The sequence below is a fragment of the Lathyrus oleraceus genome, chromosome 1, assembly GCF_024323335.1.
Source record: "Lathyrus oleraceus cultivar Zhongwan6 chromosome 1, CAAS_Psat_ZW6_1.0, whole genome shotgun sequence".
In the NCBI taxonomy this organism is placed as follows: domain Eukaryota; kingdom Viridiplantae; phylum Streptophyta; class Magnoliopsida; order Fabales; family Fabaceae; genus Lathyrus; species Lathyrus oleraceus.
In genome coordinates, this window is record NC_066579.1 from 428,713,370 (window position 1) to 428,724,125 (window position 10,756).

Consider the following 10,756-nt stretch of genomic DNA (forward strand, 5'->3'; position numbering starts at 1 on the left):
AATGAAGATCGGAGAATGTTACACGATCAGCGCGACTCAAGTCGTGGTTACCGTTTGAGATTTGGTTCTGCTAGTTAGAAGATGTTACTCTGAGGGGTTTAGCATCGTGACGTTGGAGCAACAATGTTCCCCAGTAGTGCGATATTGGAGGAAAATTTTCCGTCGGGCGGAGATGGAAATGAAAATCAGAGAACGTTACGTGATCAACACGAAAATCGGGGTTCAAATGGAGAAAAGGAAGTGCTGGGTATTTTCTAGAGAACGGGGTTTAAATGGAGATTGGAGTTGAAGATTGTATCCGGGATGATGTCCTTAGGATTGTCTTCTGATCATGTGTCACCTTAGACTTTGGTGAGGCCAGGAGAAGTCGTTATGGGTGTCTTCGAAGGAAGAAATGCACATGTTACCTTCCTTTGGTGAAGATGTACCCTCTGATATGTCGCCATCAGAGTGGTGTTTGGTGTTATTTCCGACGTTGCCGGCGGAAATATCACAAGAAAATGGAGAACGGGGTCCAAATGGAGAAAAGGAGACACGGGGTGTTTTCTGGAGAGCGGGGTTCAAATGGAGAAAAGGAGACACGGGGTGTTTTCTGGAGAACGGGGTTCACAACGGCGATCGTGAGTTATCGTCAGGCGACTGGGGTTCAAATGGAGAACGGGGTTCATTATTTGGCAAACAATAGTGACAGTCGGGGTTCAAATGCAGTGATCGGGGATCATCCGCGCAAATCAAAAATTCTGGGGTTCAAGAAAAAGAGAAAAAAAAAGTTGCGGGGTTCAAGAAAAGCAAAAAAATATAATAATCCCCAGCAGAGCGCAAATTGTTCGTCTGTTCTTGGTATTCAATCACTCTTCACCCTGATCATCTGAAAGCCGAGGTTGTTCATATCGACAGGTTCACAGTGGATTGAATAAGGGCAGTTGTAACACCTCAAAATTTGCCCTCCTCTTCTTGGGACTAGTTTAGCATATTGCATTTCATATTTTAGGACATTAGGCATTTGCATTTTTGCATATCATCTGAAAATAAGAAGGTCATCCTCCAAAGTCTTTTTCAGAAGATGGAGATGTTACATGATTCAGGCCTGAGGGTCTCTATGGATTGATTGTTAACCATCTGAGGGTTTGCACTTCAAGTAGGGTTTCCTGATCCTTCAAAGAGCTTGAGCATTATCTTGTTGGAAAGGATGTATTACTATTATCATGGTTCTATCATCATCCAGGGGTTCTTTGTTCATGCTCAGGTTCCTTTGGATTAGGGTTTTGACCTCTGGTCAACCCTAATCAATGGCATTCTTCCAGCCAGGGTTTCTCAAAGAGGTGAGGTGTTCTATTGAGATGGAGATCACATGATCATTATATTGAGCTTATTTGAGCTAGGGTTTCATTTCTGAGCCATTTCCCCAAGTGGTTGAGGCTCAAGCTGATCAGAGCATGTCAAGGTCATCTGAGGACCTATACAGTCAACTGTGCAAGAGCTGAGGGCTTTGAGGTGGGGAAATGAGTTGAGACACCTCAATCATGTTCAAAAGAAGTTCATTCATCATTACAAACATATATCTTGAGGATTTTGAAGTCAAATCAAAAGTTTCCAAAAATGGAAAGTGACCTATAAATTCAAGTTTCCAAAAATGGCAAGTTTTTGGTTCATATTCAACTTGACTTTCCAACATCAAAGAAGCTTAAAATGAATTTTTGGTGAACATGAAAGTTTAAGATCTTTCTCTCCTCTTTCCAAAAAGTCCTATATCATGTCCATCTGATGATTGGTTGAGGAGTTATGGCCAAATGATCACAAAGCATACATGGAAGTTCAAAATGCCATAACTTTTGACTCAAAACTCCAAATTGGTCCACTCTTTTTGCAAATTGCTTCTTGTGACCAATACTTTCCAAATAAGTCATTGCCTTGCATGGAAAAAGCTCAAATGATCATGTGTTCATTCATATGCATTTTGGAGGGAAAATTGACAATTTAAATTTGGTGAATCACATGTGCAAAATACCACTTCCATTGTGTTTATTAGATGATTTTAAGTGGATTTGTTGGATCATTGCATGGCACTATTCACGTATGGTTTATGCATGCTACCTCATTCTTTCATTTTTGCAAAACACCTCTTATTTCATTAATTTTAATTAACCAAGCCTAATGTGGATTAGCATTGTGATTAGTGAACCATATAAATAGATAATCATAACAGAATTTGCTCATAATCACAATTCTAGATCTAGAATTCCATTTTCCCTCCAAAACTCTCTCTCCTTGGATTTCAAATTTTCTTCACACAACCACAAGATTTCTTCATAGATCCTTCATCCTCATGGAATTTTGAGCAGGAATCATCCATAATTCGTGGCATTTGAGTTGGTTTTGAAGTTGTTCAAGCACATGAGCATATCAATGGAAGCTTGAAATTCAACAAGATTCAAGTGGATTCAAGTGTTTCTTTATACACAAAGCTTCAAGATACAAGTACTGGAGCAGATTTGGATCATTTGGAAGCCTAAATACGCGTGAATAGTGCACTGCCATTCCAAGTAAGTGAAATTTTCGTCCTCACCATTTGTTGTTTCATGTACATGATTAGATAGATCGTGCTTTGCTGAGAATTCTGATGTATTTAGATCTTGAAATGGTGAAGAAATGAACATGTATGAGTGATTTAAAGTTTGGTTCATGAAACTTCTTTCGTTCGATCCAGAAAATATATAGTGAATTAGGCTTAGATAATAGCATATTTGTGATCTACGTGAAGAGACGATTCCAATGATATAAATATTGTGAAATTTTGCAAAATTGGACGGTGGCGCTCCGCCTGGTGATAACATGAAACTATATCACATTTTAGGACTTAATTCAATTAAATTATATTATTATTTACTTTAATTTATTTCATTTTATCGGATGTTACGCGGTATTTTCCTTTCTATTTATCTCAGGTATCTATTTGAAGCAAAAGTAAAAAAAAGGAAGAAAAGGAGGTGCAAAAAGAAGTTTTTGGAAACAAATAGCAAAAGCCAAGCCCAGCCCAAAGAAGGCACAGGCGTTGTGCCTGTGACGAGCGTCACGCTATATGCACTTGTGTGACGAGCGTCACACATGGTGTGACGGACGTCACACCATTCCCCTATATTTGAGGCACAAGGAATGCTTCAGAGAAGTTGAGTCCTATTTCCACGCCCAACTATTCTGTAGGTTGAAGACTTTTGACGCGGAAGGCAGTTGCAGGAGGTAGCATATAAATAGTAGCTTCTTGGAAAGCTCTAGGCTCCACGCTATTTCCAGATTTTTGCCGTTTTCGCATTTTTTTCTTCTTCCAGCAGCTTAGGCATATTTTTACAGTATTACTTTTACAAATTTCTATATTGTTTTCTTTTGCAATTCTATTTTCTTTTCCAGCTCTTAATTAATTTTTCGCACAATAGTTTCTACACCGGAAACTATTGTGTACCTTTTACCGGATCTAACCTTACGTTAGAATCTAGTTTTTTTTTATTCCTTCGTTTTATTTTTCTGCCTGATTGAAGAACTCAAGAACAAATCCAACCGGTCTGTAGTGGAGTGTTGAAGACTGCTATTTAATTATTCAGGTTCTTTATTTATTTGTTGAATTTATATATGCTTGTTTTTATTATTAATTTTTGATGCTTGCCTGTGATGAATCTGTTTATGCATGTTATTTATTTAAGTCTGTTTAGCATGTCTGGCTGATTTATTTAGGTATCGGTATGTAAAGTAAGCGGAATGAAGGAATCAAAACTAAGTTGGTTTAATTAAGTTTAAAATTAAAATCACTCTTCTTACGGTCTCAATTTACAGGTTTAATAACAAAGTTTTTGTACGAAAGTAAAAGACATAAAGAAGTTAAAATCAATAGAGCGAGAGTTTGAGGTTTTGACTGGACAGTGTAAATTGAACATTAATTCTAGATCAGGGCGAGAGCAATTTTTAGAGTTAATTAAATTCTAACCTTTTTCAAAAAGTATTTTTAAAGATTGGATGTGAGGACGAGAGTTAAGCATTTGAATTTAATTATATAACCTAAGTCAACAGAGCGAGAGTTTGAGATAAGGGTGTTTAAACGATTAATGTTTTCTTAAAAAGAGTTTCTACGGATTCTATTGTTTTCAAAAAGTGGTTTTTGACTTAACTATAAGTGACAGCTACGTTAATATAAAATCATAGTTTATTCAACAGAGCGAGAGTTTGAGATAAAACTTTTAACCAATAGCGTCAACTGAAAAGATTTATTTTTAAAACCAAGATACCAATAAAGAATTGATTCCCTAATTACGACGAATTACGTACCGATATCCGCTTATTAGATATTAATTTTAGATCTTATTTTAGTTTTAACTTTTCCCCCAAACAATCAAAATATCATCTGCCTTAGCTTTACGAAGTAACCTTAGATAACGGTATATCGATTCATAAGTCCCTGTGGGATCGATATCTTTTAAAACTACGCGATAGAACTGTGCACTTGCAGTTTGTACCCCAATTCGACTCATAAAGTCGAGCAATCAAGTTTTTGGCGCCGTTGCCGGGGACTTTTATTTAGTCGATATCGTAATTCTCCTGTTACGCTGTAGAGACTAAGGCTTTTCTTTTTCTTTTCTTTCCTTCGTTGATTTGTATGCCACACACTCGCTCTCAAGGCGAACCGCTCTACTTACGAATCAACGACATCGAACTATATCTCCGAGTCTTACGACAAATTCGGGAATATCGTGCTGCAAACAATCTCCCTCCTATAGAACTTCCTGATTTCAAAAATATTTTCCCTTCGATACCCGAGATGGCAGAACCAGCTCGTGCTCTTAGAGATTATGCCGCTCCATCGCAAGATGAACCGCATTCAAGTATTGCTCCACCCGCAATCGAAGCAAACAACTTTGAACTCAAACCTTCACTGTTGCAGGCAGTGCAACAGAACCAATTCTCTGGGAATCCTACCGAGGATCCTAACCTTCATTTATCCGTATTTGTCCAATACGCTGATACTCTTAAAGCTAATGGTGTCACTTCAGAGGCAATTCGACTTCGTCTTTTTCCTTTCTCACTAAGAGATAGCGCTAGAAGATGGCTTCAATCTCTTCCTTCCAACTCTGTCACCACATGGAACGAGTTGAAGAAAGTTTTTCTTGCTCGATATTTTCCGCCAAGCAAAACAGCTATGTTAAGAGCCCAAATAAATGGATTTAAACAGAAAGATAACGAGTCTCTTTTCGAAGCATGGGAAAGATATAAAGACATGATGAGACTTTGTCCACATCATGGTTTAGAAGACTGGTTAGTAATTCATACATTCTATAATGGTCTCCTATACAACACGAGGTTAACAATAGATGCCGCCGCAGGTGGTGCACTAATGAACAAACCTTATGCAGACGCTTACCAACTTATCGAAAGCATGGCTCAAAACCACTATCAGTGGGGAATCGAACGAACAATGGTGGAAAAACCTCAAACGAAAACTGGCATGTACGAGATAAGTAACCTTGATCATGTTAATGCAAAGGTGGATGCTCTGGTCCAGAAAATTGAAAGTTTAAATGTATCACCTCCAGCCACAGTAGTTGCCATAACTCAGAATTGTGAAGTCTGTGGAATCCAAGGTCACACTCCTGCAGATTGTCAACTCTTAACAGGAATCCAAGCAGAGCAAGTAAACTATGCTCAAGGAAGCCCCTATTCGCATACCTATAACTCAAATTGGAAGAATCATCCAAATTTTTCATATAAAAGTAATAATGCTCTATACGCACCTGGACAATCTCCAAATCAAGCCCCAGCTATACCTCCGGGATATCAGAAGCCGACCCCATCTACATCTAACAATAACGCCCCTAGGAAATCCAACATGGAAATCATGATGGAGAACTTTATAGCTTCTCAACAGCAAACCAATAAAGATTTCTTAAACCAGAATGTACACACTGGCGAACAAATTAAACAACTAGCAAGTAAAGTAGATGCCCTGGCTACTCATAACAAAATGCTGGAAACGCAAATATCACAAGTAGCTCAACAACAAGCGCCTACTGCTGCCCCAACTGGTACATTTCCTGGCCAACCCCAACCTAACCCAAGAAGCTACGCTCATGCAATTATACTGAGAAGTGGAACGGAAGTGGAAGGACCGTCTGACCCAAGGATAGAAAACCAAAACTCTAAAAAGTCAACTGAGGAAAGTGAACCTAAGGAAAAGGAAGAGAGTAATAAGGAAACCGTAGAAAAGAAGGAACCTTATGTACCTCCACCACCTTATAAACCACCTATCCCTTACCCTCAAAGGCTTATTAAAACCAAAGATGCGGGCCAATTTAAAAAATTTGTCGACCTACTAAAACAATTAAACGTCACAATTCCGTTTACAGAAGCTATTACGCAAATGCCCTCATATGCCAAGTTTTTAAAAGAAATTCTTTCTAATAAAAGGAAACTTGAAGATAGCGAAACCGTTACACTCCCCGCTGAATGTAGCGCTATAATACAGAATATGCCTCCTAAACTTAAAGACCCAGGTAGTTTCTCTATACCCTGTCACATAGGAAAATTTGTCATTGACAAAGCCTTATGCGATTTAGGAGCCGGTATTAGTGTTATGCCTTTATCCATATGCAAGAGACTTGAAATGGGAGAATTAAGACCAACTAAAATGTTTGTGCAACTAGCAGATCGTTCCGTAAAATATCCTGTAGGAATTCTTGAAAACGTTCCAGTGCGCATAGGTCAATTCTACATTCCAACTGATTTTATAATTATGGATATTAGAGAAGATGAAGTTACACCCATTATACTGGGAAGACCGTTCTTAGCAACTGCCGGTGCAATCATAGACGTAAAACGAGGACGACTCACTTTCGAAGTAGGAGAAGAGAAAATTGAGTTCATTCTTTCCCAATTTTTGAAAGCACCTGCAATAGAAGATACATGTTACTTCATGGATATCATCGATGAATGCATAAAAGAAACGGAGTTAGAAAAAGACAAATCATCTGACTATCTTGTAGAAGACAAACTTAACCAATGTTTAGCAATAACACCGGACCCTACGCAATGCCTTAAGAAACCAACCTTAGACCTGAAAACACTTCCCAAGAATCTGAGATATGAATTCCTAGACTTAGAGCTTGAACGACCAGTGATAGTTAATGCTGACTTAGGAAGGCTCGAAACAGAAAAACTCATGCATATCTTAAGAAAATATCCAACCGCACTAGGTTACAACATCACCGATCTTAAAGGAATAAGTCCTTCTATTTGTATGCACCGCATCATGTTAGAAGAAGACTGTAAAACTTCTAGGGAACACCAGAGGAGACTAAACCCGATCCTGAGTGAGGTAGTGAAGAAGGAAATAACCAAGTTATTAGAGGCAGGTATCATATATCCTATATCTGATAGCAAATGGGTTAGTCCTGTACACGTAGTACCAAAGAAAGGAGGTATAACAGTCATTGAATATGAAAAAGGAGAAACTATAACCAAACGAATCGAATCAGGATGGAGAATGTGCATTGACTATATGAAACTAAACAAAGCAACCCGAAAAGATCATTTCCCTTTACCATTCATTGACCAGATGTTAGAACGATTAGCAAAACATTCACATTTATGCTATCTAGACGGTTACTCAGGTTTCTTTCAAATACCAATTCATCCTGATGACCAAGAAAAGACAACGTTCACGTGCCCTTTTGGTACCTTCGCTTATAGACGAATGCCGTTTGGCTTGTGTAATGCTCCTGCAACCTTCCAAAGATGCATGATGGCAATATTCGCCGATTTTCTAGAAAACATCATGGAAGTATTTATGGATGACTTTTCCGTATGCGGACAAAGCTTTGAAGAATGTCTTGAAAACCTAGAGAAAGTTCTAGAGCGATGTGTAAAAGTAAACCTAGTACTTAATTGGGAAAAATGTCACTTTATGGTACAAGAAGGAATTGTTTTAGGACACATCATCTCAAATAGAGGAATCGAAGTAGACAAGGCCAAAATAGAGGTAATCGAAAACCTTTAACCTCTGAAGACTGTGAGAGAAGTACGAAGCTTCTTAGGACATGCCGGTTTTTACCGACGATTCATTAAAGACTTCTCTAAAATAACTAAACCGTTGACCGGACTATTGATGAAAGATGCTGAATTCATATTCGACAATAAATGTTTAGAAGCATTTCAAACGCTTAAACAAGCATTGATCTCCGCACCCATAATGCAGACACCAGATTGGAATGAACCATTCGAAATAATGTGTGATGCCAGCGATTACGCTGTAGGTGCTGTTTTAGGATAACGAAAAGATAAAAAGCTTCATGTTATATATTACGCAAGTAGAACTCTAGATGAAGCACAAATGAATTATGCCACAACCGAGAAAGAACTTCTAGCAGTAGTATTTGCGCTAGATAAATTTCGTTCTTACTTAGTCGGAGCCAAAATAATCATCTACACTGACCACGCTGCTATCAAATACCTCTTAACTAAAAAGGATGCAAAACCTAGACTCCTAAGGTGGATCCTGTTACTACAAGAGTTCAATTTGGAAATCAAAGACAAGAAAGGAACTGAAAACGTAGTAGCAGATCACCTCTCTAGACTTGAGAACCTTGAACCGGAAAGAACAGCAATTAACGATGACTTCTCGTACGATAAGCTTATAGCTACTTTAGAAGAAAATAACGCTGATAAACAGGTAGAAACTACCTTAGCAATATCTGTTACACCGTGGTACGCTGACCTCGTCAATTTTTTAGCTGCCGGAATAGTTCCATCTACCTTATCCTACCAACAGAAGAAACGATTCTTCTACGATATAAAACATTATTACTGGGATGACCCCTTACTTTTTAAAAGAGGTCTCGATGGTATTTTCCGTCGGTGTATACCCGAAGAAGAGGTAGAAAGTATAATCCAACACTGTCACTCCGCTCCTTATGGTGGACACGCAAGTACATCCAAGACCTGCTCTAAAATCCTACAAGCCGGTTTTTATTGGCCAAGTATATGGAAGGATGTGCATGCAGCTATTAAGAAATGTGACAGATGTCAACGCACAGGAAACATATCTAGACGTGACGAGATGCCACAAAAGGGCGTTTTGGAAGTCGAGATTTTCGACGTGTGGGGAATAGACTTCATGGGACCTTTTCCATCCTCTTTCGGCAACAAATACATACTCGTGGCAGTTGACTACGTATCAAAATGGATTGAAGCTATAGCTTCCCCAACAAACGACATACGAGTAGTAACTAGACTCTTTAAGAATATAATATTTCCAAGGGTTTGGTGTCCCAAGAATAGTTGTCAGTGATGGTGGATCGCATTTCATATCCAAAGTACTCGAAAAACTATTGCTTAAGTATGGCGTAAGACATAGAGTAGCGACACCTTACCACCCTCAAACCAGTGGGCAAGTGGAAGTATCTAACAGAGAAATCAAACAGATACTAGAAAAAACAGTCGCCACTTCAAGGAAAGACTGGTCATTGAAATTACCAGAAGCTTTATGGGCATACCGAACTGCTTACAAAACACCCATAGGAACAACCCCATTTAAGCTAATTTATGGAAAATCCTGTCACCTCCCGGTAGAATTAGAACATAAAGCCTATTGGGCTATTAAAAATCTAAATTTAAACTATAAAGCCGCCGGTGAAAAGAGAATCCTTGATATAAGCGAATTAGAGGAACTCAGAAGAGATGCTTACGAAAATGCCAGAATCTACAAAGAAAGAACAAAACAATGGCATGACAAGCGCATATCAAGGAAAATCTTCAAACAAGGCGATACAGTCCTTTTATTTAACTCCAGACTAAAGTTATTTCCGGGAAAACTACGATCTAGATGGTAAGGTCCTTTTCAAATCACTAATGTTTTTCCCAGTGGAGCAGTAGAAATTAAAGGTAAATCTATGGAAGCATTTATCGTAAACGGGCAACGTCTAAAACATTATCACTATGCAGAAAACAATGAAGATTCGCAAGTCTTGCACTTAGACGAAATGCCTCCAGAAATTATAGATTATAATTGATTGTTTTTATGTCGAGCTTGCGACATTAAACAAAGCGCTTAGTGGGAGACAACCCACAAATTATTTTATTATTTCCTTATTCTATTATTATTATTTTTCTATTTCTTCCTTAATTATTCTTTTAATTTCTGTTTAGTATTCATTCTTAATTTATTTTATTTTATTAAAAACTTTTCTCTTCTTTCGGCATTTGGCCAAATCCTGACTAAAACTCTTGTTTTTCTTTTCTCTAGCTAACACTAACCTGATGGGACATATTGATCGTATGGGTATCAAATTCAGAGGAACAGCTCAGAAACAAAAGTTTGAGGAACTAGCCACGAGAGAGATGCTACCTAGCCTGTATGATGATGACTGGGCAATGACTGCCCTTGGACTAAGACAAAGTGTCCTGTATTTGTTGAATCAGATAGGGTGGGAAACCGCTCCTATCCGTAGACAATTTGTCACTTACCGGAGACTGACTCTAGAATTCCTTAGTTCTCTGATCTATCTACCCAGCCATGGAAAAGGAATAAGCAGAGGTTTTATACAGTTCAGAATGTTTAACATGGAGTACCAATTTAATATTCAAAATTTTACCAACCTTTTAGGCTTCCCTACATCCTTTGACACATTCACAATGAGCCAAGAGGAACTTTTTGAATATAGAGAACTTGAACACTTTTGGGGTAACTTGACTGGAAATAACGATCCCGAGGAACATGAGT

At 38.3% G+C, this 10,756-nt stretch overlaps 1 non-coding gene across 1 annotated transcript; it reads right to left on the reverse strand.

Annotated features, from left to right (window-relative positions):
• Positions 1-5,182: 5,182 nt before the first annotated feature.
• On the reverse strand, positions 5,183-5,289 carry LOC127115984 (small nucleolar RNA R71). The gene has a single exon (XR_007800978.1). It is a non-coding gene; the product is annotated as a small nucleolar RNA R71 (small nucleolar RNA).
• Between the last annotated feature and the right edge of the window lie 5,467 nt (positions 5,290-10,756).